Below are 16,002 nucleotides of genomic sequence, written 5' to 3' on the forward strand. Positions count from 1 at the left end.
TTGTGACCCTGAGATGATCGTATGCCAATAAGGACAAACGGTAGATTAGAAAGAACCAGCAAAGACAGAAAAGAGCACCATCAATAGTAACAACAATCACAGCAAAAGAATAATGGGACCTTAACTTGTGGAGTTCCTATAAAGTAAAAAATAAATGCTCTATGTTTATTCTTAAAAACAAGAACTATGCAAGCAAGCTTAAAACTACTTTTTTTGTGTGCCAGTGTTATAAAATGTAGCGATTAAGTAAAACCTTGACCGAGATGCCAGCAACTTCAGGAAAGAATTTGGATGGGGGAAGCAGAATGTTATCTCACTTAGGAAAAACAACCACTGTCTTTATGCTAATCCTTGACACAGAATTAAAACCTATATAGGTGCTGTAACACTTTACATAAATCCTATATACTGGAGCAATAACAAGATCTAAATACAATTATATTTTTAAACCTTGGGTGAAGGCTTTCCATAAAAATAGCATCCTAATTTTCCCCCTAAATTTCTAAACTATCACGTACTTTTCCCCAACATCTGCAGCCGTTCAGGAATTTTTAGGAAACTTTCATGCATGATCTTAATTCCTAACCCCCGGCTCTTTGGGCTCAAAGACAAAAGATCAAAACCACCAAAAATGATGGTTCTCTTGAAGTCAGGTGAGAGACACTGACTCAGTTAGACTCGTAGGACAAAAGCAGTGCTGCATCAACTGTCTCCATGCAGGAGGGGCACGTAAGGGATCTCATCAGCCAGTCATCTGTACAGCCCAGGTGATCTGCATACACAGCAGAAATCAAACTGGGTTCTCGTAAGCAAAGTCCATCATACAGATCACACAGTCCCGGATCTTGGTTTAATATTGGTTTTATTTTATTGATTGATTTTTTCTTGTTTGTTTGTGCCGGGTCTTAGTTGCAGCCACTGGGCTCCTTAGTTGTGGCATGCAAACTCATAGTTGCGTCATGCGTGTGGGATCTAGTTCCATGAACAGGGAGTGAACCCAGGCCCCCTGCATTGGGAGTGTGGAGTCTTTAGCCAGTGCACCACCAGGGAAGTCCTCCGGATCCTTTCTTCTGATCCATTTCTTCCAGGGTCATAAACACCTTTAGGCTGATGCAGTGTGAGGCCTATTCTTTGAGCTATCCTATTTGGTTCCTCTCAGCTGAGTTGCTAGGCGAGTCTGGCTAGGTGTTGAATGATAGACCAAAACTGGAACTTGATCCAGATATGGCAGCAGCAGCTCCTGACCCAGCTCTGTCCCCTTGCCAAAGCTAGCCCAGTCGGACTGAGACTTGTGAGGCAGCGAGATGTCATCCGAACTGGGGGACTTATGGCACTTCCTCATCTTCCAGGGCTTGAGTGTGTGTTCCGTGTGCTGTTTTGACAGTCTTCCAACCTCATTCTTTTTTTTTAAATTAACTAATTAATTAATTATTTAAAATTTATATTTGCATTTTAAACATTTATTTATTTTTTATGCAGCAGGTTCTTACCAGTTATCTATTTTTTACATATTAGTGTATATATGTCAATCCCAATCTTCCAATTCATCTCACCACCACCGAACCCCGCCCTGCCCCACTTTCCCCCTTTGGTGTCCATACGTTTGTTCTCTACATCTGTGTCTCTATTTCTGCCTTGCAAACCGGTTCTTCTGTACCATTTTTCTAGATTCCACATATATGCATTAATATACAATATTTGTTTTTCTCTTTCTGACTTACTTCACTCTGTATGACAGTCTCTAGGTCCGTCCACGTCTCTACAAATGACCCAATTTCGTTCTTTTTTATCTCTGAGTAATATTCCATTGTATATACGTACCACTTCTTCTTTATCCTATTATCTGTCGATGGGCATTTAGGTTGCTTCCATGGCCTACCTATTGTGAATAGTGCTGCCTTGAACATTGGGGTACATATGTCTTTTTGAATTATGGTTTTCTCTGGGTATATGCCCAGTAGTCGGATTGCTGGATCATGTGGTAATTCTATTTTTAGTTTTAAAGGAACCTCCATACTGTTCTCCGTAGTGGCTGTATCAGTTTAAATTCCTACCAGCAGTGCAAGAGGGTTCCCTTTCCTCACACCCTCTCCAGCATTTGTTCTTTGTAGATTTTCTGATGATGCCCATTCTAACCGGTGTGAGGTGATACCTCATTGTAGTTTTGATTTGCATTTCCTTAATAATTAGTGCTGTTGAGCAACTTTTCATGTGCCTCTTGGCCATCTTGGAGGCCGTCTCTATGTCTTCTTTGGAGAAATGTCTATTTAGGTCTTCTGCCCATTTTTTGATTGGGTTGTTTGATTTTTTAATAGTGAGCTGCATGTCCTATTTATATATTTTGGAGATTAATCCTTTGTTGATTCGCTTGCAAATATCTTCTCCCATTCTGAGGGTTGTCTTTTCATCTTCTTTACACTTTCCTTTGTTGTGTAAAAGCTTTTAAGTTTCATTAGGTCCCATTTGTTTACTTATTTATTTTTAATGCTGCATTGTTCCTTTGCTCACTGTTGAACATATAAAAGTCAGAAGTTTTTGATATTATAAAACATGAAAGTAATGAACATTCCTGTGTGAGCACTATTCAATATATATGCTTTGTCTCAGTTTACTTCATTCAGAATGGAACTTCTGCATGATAGAGTTTATGTCCTTATGCTTTTGGTGGATGTTGCTACACTGTACTCGTTTATGGTTGTTCATGCAGGAAATACTTATTGAGCATGTGTTATGTTTAAGCACTCTGCTGGGTGCTAGCAAAAAGACTTGTGAAATTTTGTGAGTGAAGAGACTTGACCTGCGCTTTGTGAATTCTAACAGTCCAGAGAGGGAATAGATATTCAAGAATCATACTCTGCATGTAAAATTACAACTCTGACAAGTGCCAAGGAGAAGAACATGGTACCATGAGATCATATTTTAGGGAGGACTTGATCTCATCATGGAGATTAGAGAAGGTTTATTTACAGATGTTTCAGCTGATATCTGAAGGATGAGTAGGAATTAACCAGATAGGGACGTTGTGGAGAGATTTCTGAGCATAAGGAATAGCAAAAGACCCTATAAGAGGAAAGCATATGCTGTGTTGGAGGAACTGGCCTGGAAGGTGGGGCTGTTGGGGGAGCATGTGATTATAATGGAGCTACAAGTGTGGGGTAGGAGCTCAATTGTTCAGGCTTATGTTTAAGGTTTCAGACTTTAAGAGTAATAGAAAACAATTGAACTTTTTTTGTTGAAGGTGAGTGTGTGGAACATACCCAACTGCCCTTTCAACCTATCATTTTGCTACCGAGAGGAGAATGCACTGCAGGGAGAAAGAGTGGAAGAGAGGAAACAAGTTAGGAGACTGTTGTAGAAATTGGGGTAATGGTGGCGTGGACCAGGGTGTGGTGGTCATTTTGGTGGAAAGCTGTGCACAGATTCTAGAGGTATGTAGGCAGCTTCATTGTTAGCACTGGTGGTGGGTTGAGGATTAGGCCGAGGGAGAAATAGCCATCAGTGATGGTGAGTCCTAAGTTTCTGGCTCCGATGGTTGGTTAGATAGGGTTTTGTAGATATCATGTTCATATTTATCCTGATTTTCCTTTTGTTATTTGTTGGTTCTTGATGAGTACTCTGTCATATTAAGTCTCCTGTTTTTAGCATACAGAGCATTTTCACCAAAACTGACTGTTGCATGTTATCAGATAACTTTTTAACATCTGCCAGTTTGGTCCTGTATTTTATTCTCTTTCATTTATTAATTAAATTGTTGTCTTATTGTAAATAATTATATTAATAGCCCTTCTAAAGTTGCGTTATCCTTGCGTCCTTGGAGTAACGCCTTTTTGTAGTCATGGTGTATATCATTCTTTAATAATTATTGATTAGATGTGCTGATATTTTCTTAGGATTTTTATATATATATTTGTAAAGCAAAATAGGACCTTTTTTGCAAAAACTTGATTTTCTTTTCTTTTTATTTACAAATGACTCGAATTTTGTTGTTTTGTAGATATTTGATTGATAGAGAAGGCATGAGGCCAGATGCTGCAATTGGATGTAAGTATAAGGCATTTCACTGCTTTTCCGTTTTTATAAAATTTGAAGTTAGAAGTGTATGGGAATTTCTCAAATTTGGGGAAAAAAGAAAAGTTTGTAATTCATTTCTTCTGACATAAGATAACCTTTTAGTAAAAGTTTATAAAGGGATGTATCTGGAAATAGATATAACAGCCTTAATAATTAGTCAGTGGATTTCAGCATTTTTTTCTTTTTTAAATTTATTTAATTAATTAATTTATTTTTGATATTATATCCAGTGCACAACCAAGGAAGCCCCTTTTTCTTTCTTCCTTCCTTCCTTCTTTCCTTTTTTCCTTTCTTTAAAGCTCCAAGTCATTTAAAATACATGACTTCTTAGTAAAAAAAATCTGCAGTTCATATAACCAAGGGGTTTATAACTTCTCCTCTAAAAGTTATATTCTTAGGGCTTCACTGGTGCTCCAGTGGTTAAGACTCTGCCATTCCAATGCAGCAGGTGTGGGTTCAATCCCTAGTTGGGGAGCTGCAATCCCACATGCTGCACAGCCAAAGAAAATTTTTTAAAATGTTATATTCCTGTATTACTGAATTTAGTCGTTTAGATTTTTTTTTCTTTTGCTGTACGTGGGCCTGTCACTGTTGTGGCCTCTCCCGTTGTGGAGCACAGTCTCCGGACACACAGGCTCAGCAGCCATGGCTCACGGGTCCAGCCACGCCGCGGCATGTGGGATCCTCCCAGACCGGGGCCCGAACCCGTGTTCCCTGCATCGGCAGGCAGACTCTCAAGCACTGCGCCACCAGGGAAGCCCTAGATTTTCTTTAAATGTTTAGAAGATTTCCATTTATTTACCAGGAACAAACAAAACCTCATGTAAAAATAGTTTTCCAGAAACTATTTCCATCATTGTCTTCTTCCCTTTCTCCTGCAGACTGGTGTTTTCTCTTTACAAGGTCTCTGTCGTTCCATAAGAAAGCTGCTCTTCTTCCGGTTTCATAAGAGATGGTGAACAGTGGTAAAATATCCAGGTTACCTAAATTTCTAGAGTACACTTCAGGGAGCGAATGATGCAGTGGGGTGTTGGGGCAGAGTGAGAGATACAGACTCTGGTGAGACTGAGAGTCATTCACAAACATTACTGGGCTGTGGTGAAGGGAGAACAAAAATAAATGAGGTTCCTGCTGGTGGACGGGAAGCCAAAACGAAGAAGAATGGTGCGTAGCTGGGCAGTGTAATTGGGACCATAAGTGCTGTGTCTTCTGATAGTAATTATGAACAGAAACCAACTAATAATCACTAATAACATGTAGGTGACCAACCCTTGAGAGCTGAGGCAGAGAGAAGGAAAGATGGCATTATACCTCGTCTCTGGTTCATTGAGTTTCCCAGGCTGGGTTGTGACCAATCTTGGGTGAAATCATAACTAAATCATTTTTGCTAAGGAGATCAGCTTTCATGGGGTCCTTTCTCTGCACTCTGTCCAATGATAAAGCCCACTGGTTTATGCCTCCTGGAAAACAGTTATTTCACAAGAGTATAAGTGAAGCATTGATGAAACAGCCATGAAGACCATGTTTCCTCTTGGCCTCTCACATCCTTTTCAAAGCGCTTTAAAACCTTTTTCATTCAAAAATCAATAAAAGAAAAGGATTGGGATCAAGTCCCGTACAGAGGTAGTGTAAGAAAAAAAAAAGAGAATAAGGAGCAGAATAGCATCTCTTCAGACAATAAAATCAAGTTGGAAAAAACAGGTCCGAAAAACAGATCAAAACTGTAAGCTATTATTTCATAGTTGGCTAAAAGATGTTAAAAAATCAATGGAAAAGATGAAAGAACGTGTGTCGAGGAGGGAATGGGAAGTTACTTTTTAATGGCTATAGAGTCTCTGTTTGCAATGGTGAAAAAGTTCTGGAGATGGTAAATGCTGATAAATGCCACCTATGGGTGTTTGGTTTTACTTGATCTTCTTCCATGAAAGGGTTTGGAGAGATTCAGAAACTATGCTCCTGCCTCCATCTTTCTGAAGTCCTGCTCAATATTTTGACATAATTATTATTATTATTTTTTTTTTTGCGCTACACGGGCCTCTCACTGTTGTGGCCTCTCCCGTTGCAGAGCACAGGCTCCGGACACGCAGGCTCAGTGGCCATGGCTTACGGGCCTAGCTGCTGTACGGCATGTGGGATCCTCCTGGACCGGGAAACGCACCTGTTTCCCTTGCCTCGGCAGGTGGACTCTCAACCACTGCAGCAGCAGGGAAGCTCTTGACATAGTTATTTTGAATTTGGATAGTGCTGATGGCTGCACAGCATTGTGAATGTCTTTAATGTTACTGAACTGTATACTTAAAAATGGTTGAAATACTAAATTTTGTTTTCTGTATATTTTACAATAATAAAAAAAAACATGAACGAACAGCATAAACCAGAATGAGGTAAGATGATAGAACTCAGGACAGAATTCAAAATAAAAGAAAAAAAGTTAGAAAAGCCGACTAAATTTAAAATAATACAAGAGTGGGGACATCCCTGATTGTCCAGTGGTTAAGAATCAGCCTTCCAATGCAGGAGATGCAGGTTCGATCCATGGTTGAGGAACTGAGATCCCACATGCCGCAGGGCAACTAAGCCCGACACCACAACTACTTAGCCCACGTGCTGTGGAACCCAAATGCCAAAATTAGATTGCCCACGAGTCACAGGGAAGAGCCCACGCACTGCAACGAAGAGCCCACGTGCTGCAACTAATACCCGACACTGCCAAAAATAAATAAATAAAATAAAATAATACAGGTGAATGAACATAATGGATAGTGCCTTAAGAGAAACAAACAAGACAAGGAAAAATGTTTTTTAAATCAAATAGAACATAAAAAGAATTTTAGAGAAATGGAAGGCATAAAGGATAGGCAAAAAGGAGTCAGGACAGCTCTGAAAAGAGTAATATAAGTACGTATAAGAATCTATTATACCATGAAAGTGACATATCAAATCCGTGGGACAGATGAGTCAATAAATTGTGATACATCCATGTTGAGGTATAAATAGTTCTCTGGAAGGATCCACAACATGGCAAAAGCAGATGCCTCTGAGGAGGGAAATGTGTGGCTGAGGAACATGGGGAAAAGGGTGACTTTTCATTGAATACCCCTGTGTACCTTTTCTAATGTTCTGTCATGTGAATTTCATACCTCTGAAGGTCGTCGTGAGTTCAAACCCCAGTTCCCCCAGTTACTAGCTCTTAATCTTGGGCAAACTCTTCACACTCTCCAGGCCTCTTTATCTGTGAAATAAGGTCAGTAACTTAACCTGGTGCTGCCTGGCACAGAATCAACTGTCAATAAATGGGGATTATTAGTGTAAAAAACCGAAATGCCGATCAATGGGAGAATGGAAATTTTAAATGTGGTGTGTATGTGAAATATTATACAGTCGTAAAAATGAATGAAGTGTTGACACATGCTACAACATGGACGAACCTATAAACATTATGTTAAGTGACAGAAGCCCCACACAGTGGGCACATTTGTATTATTTCATGAAATGTCCAGAAAAGGCCAAACCATAGTGACAGAAGGGAAATGAATGGTTGCAGGGACTGAAGGAGGTGGCGATGAAGAGGGCCAGTTGATGGTTACAGGGGCTTCTTTTTGGAGTGATGAATACATGATGGGTTAGATGACGGTGATGGTTGCATAGGCTTGAGAATGTACAAAATGACACTGAATTTGCAGTCTCAGAAGGTGAATTTTATGGCATGTGAATGACACCTCAAAAAATAATTTTGAAAATGAAAATTGCCAGTTTTCCCACTTTCACTATCCACTATCCACTATTCACTGCCTCCATCTCTCCCTTCTCCCCACGTCATTCCTTTTGACGCCCACCCCTGAGACTGTCTGCCAACCTCACTCCCCCGAGCAGCCCCACGAGGCCTCCCAGGGAGCCCCTGAACCACTGGGCGCCTGCGTCCTGTGGCTGTTGGAGCCGTTGCCCAGTGCCCGTGTCCCACAGCTCTCACCCATGACAGTGGACACGTCTGTAGGATTCTTCTCGTGCGTTTCACTTGATGGTGATGTTTACAGAAGGTGGCACACCCCCTGGTCAATGGAGGAAGCCCCTCAAGTTAATACTTAGGCCTGTCCAGAAGTTTGATCTCGTCCACCAGTAACCTCAACATGCTGTGCTCTGAAAGCCAGGTTGGACGCCTGCAGGCACTTGCAAATACTAAGGACTTCAGAGGCATTTGGGCCTCAAATTGAGGCCTTGTACCTCCACATGCGATGTGACCTCAGCCCTTTGCTGCACCTCTCCTAAGTGAAGTGGCACAGGAATACTGGCCTTGCCTGTCGTTGCCAGGCTTAACTGAATAGTGCATTAGCTGCCCTGGTGCTTAGGTGTTGAGTATATTGTGATTTGCATTCCAGGCCGTATTCGTTTCCCTCCTGATGCAGCACTTCCCTTGGCCCTGCCCCTACCGTCAGCTGCCCCTAGGATAACTCTGAGCCCTAGCCACCTCTCTGGGAGATTTCCCTATACCCCCACTATAATCACACCTGCATAAGGCAACTCTAACCTTTCAGACATGTGTCCTGAACCTCTTGTTTTCTTAAATACCTCCGTGGTGGTTGTGAGACTTAAGGCCAACCTCCCCAAGAGACTTTTTCTATTTCTTCTAGTAAACCTAGACTCACCTTCCATCATCTTCAGCTCTACTCACATTTTGTTCTTTCAACCCTGACCTCTGACCCTGCTTTTCACTTCTACCCTTTCACCCTCACTCCTGCTTCCTTTCTTAAATCCATGAATCTCTTTCGACCTTCCTGGCCCTGGGCTACGTTCCTTCCTCTTTCCTCAGTTTTTACCCCTTTCCTCCCCTCTCCTTCCTTCTCCCATCCGACTTTCAGTCCTTCCTTTCTCATGCAGACATTGATTCCAACCCCGTCAAAAACAAAACAAAACCAAAAAAATTGAAGCACGCCAGAGTTATCAGCATCTCACAATTCAAAAGGTTTATTACTCATCTATTAATTCTATTACATTTACTTATTCAGTTTTATTGTTTGAAAATATATCAAAATAAATAGAGGAATTTATACCTATCTTATTTATATAAGGAAGAACAGCTGGTACCCCAGGCGGCACCAACATTCCTAGCTGCTCTTACTATAAATATCCGTAGTAGTAAGCAATTTCCATTTCTTTTTGCCTCTCAGTGAAAAACTGCAGTTTCCCCAAAGAGGTGTATTTGGCAGCATTCACACGTTCTTGTTGAGCCCGCCTCTTCATGGCCTCCCGCTCTGGTCTGTGCTCTTGTTCGATGGGCTTTGACATGACTGGCTCAGAAACGTTGGGTTCCCTCCATGGTCTTCGTTGCTTGCTGAAGTCTTGGAGTAGAAATGGGGTTTGGAGCTTGGGTGGGGAGTGGCGCTTAGTCACAGCAGGGGGAACCGGCTCCCGCTGGAGAGAAGCGCCAGATGAAGTTTTGTAGGATGCAGGCCTAGGAGCAACAGACTGAGGGACACTAGGCTGGGTATGGTCGGTCCAACCCGGATGGGTTGGGTTGGTCACAGTTGGCTGAGCTGGTTTGGCAGGACCTGGCAAAGAGGCAGGAGCTGGCTGGGATGAAGTGGCTGCAGCAGGTTGAGCTGAGTTAGTAGAGGCAGTCTGGGCACGGTCTGCCACAGTAGGCAGATGTGAGACCAGAGACTGTGGCCTCCGAGGAGCAGGTCGAGCTTGAGGCTTGTCCCAGGCAGAAAAAGGCAGAGGTATCAACTTGACCTTCCCACGAGGAGGCAAGTGATCCTGGGATGGAGATGGAAACTCTGTTTCAGCACTGCTGTCTGGTTTCTGGGTTTTGACTTGAGGTTTCTCAGGGCTCTTACCCTCACGTGGGGTACGCTGCCATGGCTGGCTAGGTGGGGGTGACTGGGGGTCTTTAGGGTTGCTTGAATTTCCCAAGACCCGACAGGAAGAGAGCCCAGTTTTCTTGTCATTCTTCTCCCCCAGTGCATGAAAAACCTTCCCAGACTCCAGCATGCACATGCCTAGGGAGGTTCGAGGCTTTTTAAAGCTCTCTTGGATAAGCTCAGTTTGGTGTTCCTTCCGCTTCATCTGGGGAATTGTTGGCTTCTCTTCTGCCTTGACTTTGTTCCCTGACTGCTTATTCTCTTCAACCTTCTTTCTTCCCCTGGCCCTTGTTGTCTTTTCCTGCCCATGGCTCTTAGTTTTGCTGATCTTTCTGGATGCAGTTTTCTGAGGTTTGCCTTTCGAATGCTTGGCCGTGTTCACAGGAGCCCTGTCACTGACTGCAGCATTGCATGGAACCACTTCTCCCCCTAACAGGCACTCTGGATTCTTTGGCTGGATTTTGGCCTTGTGAGCACCACTGGTAGGCTCAGAGGCTTTATGTTTATTCTTCCTGGGTTGATCAGAGGGAACCTTTAGGACACTTGGCTTTTCCTGTACCTGATTCATCTCAAGATGAATGGCTCTGGTGTATTTGGCTTTCATCACGTCGGGACGTTTGGATTGATCAAGACCTTTCAAAGAATTAAAGATATATTAGTAAAAATGCATAACAAGCAACAAAATTCAATCAATATGAATGTATAGGTAGGCAAATTATATATAGACAAGTATTTCAATTGAAACTGGTACAAAGCAGACAGCCAAATAATAAGTGTAAAAGAATTTCATTATTGTGCTCATTCATATTTTTACCCAGCAAGTCACAGGTATTAAGCCTGGTAGAAATATATATTTCAAAGAATAGAAATATATCATAAGCAGAAAGGAAGCTTAAAAAGTATCAAGAAGGTTTTTGTATTTTTCCTAGAACTTAGATTATAATCATCTTCAACATCCAAGAAGATGACATCCCAAAACCTAGAAAAACCATCATCACTTGAATCCAATTAAAAAAGATTTTCAAATGTAAGAAAATCCAAAGGACTCCACAATATTGTTTTAGATAAATGCAGATTTTTTTCCCATGCCGCGTGGCCCTGGCAGTGAAATCGCTCAGTCCTAACCACTGGACCGGCAGGGAATTCCCTCAATGTGGAACTAGAGATGTGGGGCTTGACTTTTTCTTTTCCTTCTTAGGTAGCTAAGATCTAAAAACGAACGGTGGCTGTTGATCAATGTGCTCTCTGTGTTAGGAGGGAAAGAACTGTAAAGATGAAAAGCAACCTTGCCGTAGAACCTACATATCACACAAAGGAAATAGTCCTTCTGATTCAACTTAGAAGATATCATTTAAAATTTGTAATTGGTAATATGTCTACATAGTTTAAAAATTAGGAAGAATAAAACATTGAAAAGCAGACCCCTACATAACCACTTTGGTTTCTTGTATATAGAAAGCATCATTACTAAAACATATTTCTAAAATGTTGATATTCAAAAGTATCAAGTGCCAACTGTATTCAGAGAGGCAATAAAAGCAAAAAACACTGAGTATGACTTTTCTGATAGTCTGCCTTTCCTGGTGCTACCCTGTTCTGGGCTTACCCTCCTCCTTAGTCTGTTAAAATAAGGATTTGCTACAATCCACTTTGTTTCGCACTGCTCTGAGCAGAATTCACTCTATGCTGTTTCTGCTTTAATTTAAAATCTTTGGTTCCCATCAACATTCCATTGCAAACTACGTTTTACTTGAGAGCTCCTCTATGCTTTCCCTCTTCATTCTTATATTTTTTCCTATCACTTGGTTCCTGTCAGTCTTGGCTGATGAAAACAATCCTAAACATCCTTACGTTAGACTCTGGGCCTCCCTACAGCCCAGTACTCTCCATCCTCTCTCGCTATTTTCTCCTTTCAACTAGTCGAAATATTAGTGGAGGGAGACCATTAGAGATGGAACATCTTGCTATATATTGCTAGTTTTCTATGTCACCTGGCGTTTCTATGTTTCTGTTGAAACACTCTTGAGAAGTCTCTGATATCATTTTCTACATGGGTACCCTTTAAGGCTCAATATTAGAAAAGAAAGGGATCAGAGTGATCAACCAAAGTAGTATCCTAACATAACAGAGAAGGAAAAAATCAGGCATTGTGAGACAGTCAATGATTTGTCCAAAGTCACACAGAAAGTAAATGCCACAGTCAAAAGTGAAATTAGGTCTCCAGACTTGTAGTTCAATAGTTTCCCTCATTATTCCGTGCTAGTTTGAATCTACTACTAAATTTAGGGGCAAAATTAATCTGACGAAAAACTTTAAGAAGTTTCTTTTCTTACCTGACATGGTCAGAGAAGAAGAGGAAACATCACCTGCAGATAGAAGGGATGAGGAGACAACACCAGAAGATGTCTGAGTGGCTGCAGCTGAACAGTACAAATGTCACTGGATACTGGTCACTGGTCACTGGTCACTGGTCCATTGTGATGATCCGACTTTATTTATGACAACTCCACGGAAACCCCAAGACTCTACCAAGTGGTAGTAGGTTTGGTAGGAGAATGATGTGAGAAAGCAGGCAGTTGAAAGATATGAGATAGCCAGTGGGGAGGTCTGATCCCCAACAGGAAGGTAGGGATGGGTGGAGAGGGTGTAGGAGAGCTAAAACACCACCTAAATTTCTTAGCTCTGGGGAGGAAATCCTAGAAGACAGATTTACCTCCCCCTGGCTCTTACATTAGGGAAAACATTGCAATGGTTCTTACAGACGTTCATTAATATAATTAACAAACAGTTACTTATATTCTACAGAGTATTATATTTTATGTATCATATACTTAGAGCTATATATATGTTATTTAATTAATATCCTTAGGAAGGAAAGAGCCATCTAGTTTGAACTATTACAGTTGTTCTGAAATCATATCTGTCTAATTCGTGAACTTATAGCAGCTTTTAAGGAGCAAAAGTAGGGATTCAGAAGCTCTTTTTGTAACTTGGTTAAAGAGTAGCGTGAAGTTTGCTGAGTGTACCTTGTGGGGAATGTTGTGGTCCAAGGCTCTTCTCTTTTAGTTTCTTCTCCTTGACTCCTGCCTTCCTTGGGTTGGGCTAGGCTTGGCCAGGTTGGACTTCCCTTTCTCTTCTGCTTTCTTTCTTTTTTTTCCCATTTTGGGCATTGTTTCTATGACAAGCCTTGATCTTGCATTCTTACCCTCATGGATGTTACTTGCTGTCAACTTCCAGCAGCAGGAGCCTTCTTTTCAGTGCCTGATGCTTCACAGAATAGACTCTGCCCATGGGAAGCAAATAGCAGAGAGCTAGGAGACAGAGCTGGTTGCAGACCTTTCCTCTTCCAGCCTTTGGTTGCAATTCTTTTGCCCTTAATTTGCTACCTATGTTTCCTTGGGCCACACTGGTATCCTGCCATCCAGCTCTTTTATATGTGAGAGACATTCTGAATACTGTGGCTTTTTCTTTGCAGAGAAGTATATACAGTGTGGCAGTTACTGTAATCTCCTCCCCCTTTCAAACAGCCACTCTAGACTCTTGGACCTCTAGGATTCTCTGTCTTGTATGCTTGGGGGCAAGGCCAAGCTAAATGAAGAGGAGAATAATTAGAGAAGGAAGAGGACATTGCTGGAGAACTGGGAGCAGATAAGGTGAAAGGGCCCAGGAGAAAAGAGATTCATGTAGATTTGTTGGTTTCTGTGGGAAACAGGTAGACACACTTTGGCCGCATTTTGTATGACCAGAACAGGCAGTCATAGATATAAGTAGCTCGATAGTGCAGCAACTACCATGAATTCTGAACACTAAAGAGAACAGTCTTACATGTATTTCTCATTTTGTTTTTTGTCATATTACCTTCTTAATAGAATTCACTGGTATGTTTGTAGAACACAGATTTTTTTAAATGGTTATTTAAATGGTTTAAATGGTTATTTAATTTTTTTAATTTTTAAAAATTTTTTCAAATGGTTATTTCCTTGCCATATTTTTAAGGACTCCAACATTGTAAGGCATATTGCATGTTTTTCTCGTGACGATTTTTTCTCTTGAAGCATCATGAACGAACTTGACCTGTTGTATTTTGTGGAGAAAGTGTAAAAATGGTCTGTGAAAAAGACACTGTGGTGAATCGAATTATGCACCCAAGCGTAAGGAGCAGATATCTGCCATCAGCCCAATTTGGCCTGGATTGCCTCTGTTTTAGTTCCCGTGGTTAGTGCTGTTCTCCCTAACTGCTCTTGTGACGGTGATAATGTGAGTAAGGGCTGATTGCTGTTGATTTATATGTGAGGTTAGGTGGTTTGAGGGAGGAAATCTAGGGACCTAGTCATTTTCCTTGGTGGTAAGCTTTCAGGGAGGGGTGCAAAGATTGATCTTTCTGGGGACTTTTCTAGTACCAGGAAGATATCCCGTAGAGGGGACCTCGAAAGACACACGTGTAATTTTTAGGCCTGTTTTTCCTGTTACGAGATATGAGTTGTTTCACTGATGGGGATGATGCTTATCTGAGAAGAAATTGTGAAAGGTGTTGTAGTATAGAGATGTGGCTTAAGCTTTTAAGTTTTTTTCAGGGCTTTTCCCCTAAGCTTCCTACTTCAGATGGCCTACTTACATGATACTAGTATGTGATGTGAGGCTAACAACTTACTAAATACCTGCAAGCCAGATCAGTCTCTTTTGTCTATATTTCCAAGGAAAGTAAGGGACCCATAGCTACTGCAGGTTAGGGTGGGTGGTGTGAGATTGGGGGAAGTGTGGTAAGATATTTTGGTATCAGTAAAATATTTACATATTAAAATATTCAGTTCCAACATTCAATTCTATTGAGGCAAACCCTTAGTTAGGTTTTTCCTGGTTCCTAGCCTATGTAACTTATTTTCTCTCCCTAGTTCCAGCCATTTAACTTTAGCTTGCAGGCTCAGCTTCATCCTAACCTCTAAAAGAATCTTACATGTAGGGGAAAGAAACTAAAGACCTCTCTTTCAACACTTAGGAACATCAGGCCCTACCCTGACCTGAACCTTTATTCTTAGAGTTAGGGTACTGTCTTGTCCCCTATACCCACTTCCTGCATTTTGAAACCATCAGGTTAACTGAGACATGTCTTGGTGTAACATCCCCAGTTCGTCTACCCCTGAGGCTCTCCTTAATTCTTCCCATTGTCACATTGTAATTTAATTAAATACTGGAATCCCTCAAATCCTTGCATGGTACCTGAGGCCCTATGGGATACTGGTCGATTTTGTTAGTGTCAAGTACTTAGCTGTGTGATTCTCCAAATATCCCTTGCTCCTATATTTTCCACGCGAGCATACTACATACCCATTAAGGCATTGTTTCATCTCATGTTGCACCCACTCCCATCGAGAGGCCTACTCTTTGCTACTTCCCATACTTTCTGGAAACCCTGTTCTGGCCAGGTCTGGATTGTTTTGTGTACCCACCCAAAGCCTGTGTCTTTTAGCAAGCTGGAACTATAAGGCCAACATAGATTTTCTAGTTTCTGATAGATTTATGTCACAATTTGTACATTGTCATGTCTATAGATATTTCTATCAGTTGTACTTTTTGGCCATTACAAGCCTATTGGATAATTTTCATAAATTGCAAAAGAATATTTTATGACTTAGCACCAAATCGACTGTGCCTAATTGTAAGTTTGTACGTTGTGTACGTTGTGCTCACTTGTATCTTTTCTTTATTTAAATAGTACTTTACTAGTATCGTCCCATTTGTAATTATGTGGAAGTTTTCAGAATTGTAAATAAATGCTTGTGGATTGAAACTTGGTTAGACTATGACTGTCCCACATACGTTAAAGGTAGTGATCTTTTTACTCATTCATTCATTATTCATTCAATTATTCATTCAATAATTCTGAGCTTCCTGACTCAGTTTACCCACCTCAAATGGTTGTGAAGATTACTAACAGTGTATGTAAGATACTTCCAGAAATGAAAAACTAAAAAGTAAAACTAACAAAAATCACTTGTTATTATAAATAACAATGGAATTTAGTATGCCATTATACCTTCAGACGTACTGTAGGACATGCTGTTCTTTGCTGTTC

At 41.1% G+C, this 16,002-nt stretch overlaps 2 pseudogenes across 2 annotated transcripts in view; one reads left to right on the plus strand and one right to left on the minus strand.

Moving 5' to 3' along the window:
• The window catches only part of LOC309795881 (RNA/RNP complex-1-interacting phosphatase-like), a 74,034-nt pseudogene extending 66,720 nt beyond the window's left edge, over window positions 1-7,314 (plus strand). Inside the window, exons 6-7 of the transcript in view lie at window positions 3,995-4,041; window positions 7,220-7,314. The product of the transcript in view is annotated as an RNA/RNP complex-1-interacting phosphatase-like (transcript). The remainder of the gene's footprint in view (window positions 1-3,994; window positions 4,042-7,219) is intronic.
• Window positions 669-1,342, minus strand: LOC309795723 (RING finger protein 11-like; annotated as a pseudogene). The gene is made up of 2 exons: window positions 1,063-1,342; window positions 669-844 (listed from the first exon to the last, which is right to left on the minus strand). The product of its transcript is annotated as an RING finger protein 11-like (transcript).
• Window positions 7,315-16,002: the final 8,688 nt, after the last annotated feature.

This window comes from Mesoplodon mirus (assembly GCF_964341445.2).
Source record: "Mesoplodon mirus genome assembly, chromosome: 20".
Lineage (NCBI taxonomy): Eukaryota > Metazoa > Chordata > Mammalia > Artiodactyla > Ziphiidae > Mesoplodon > Mesoplodon mirus.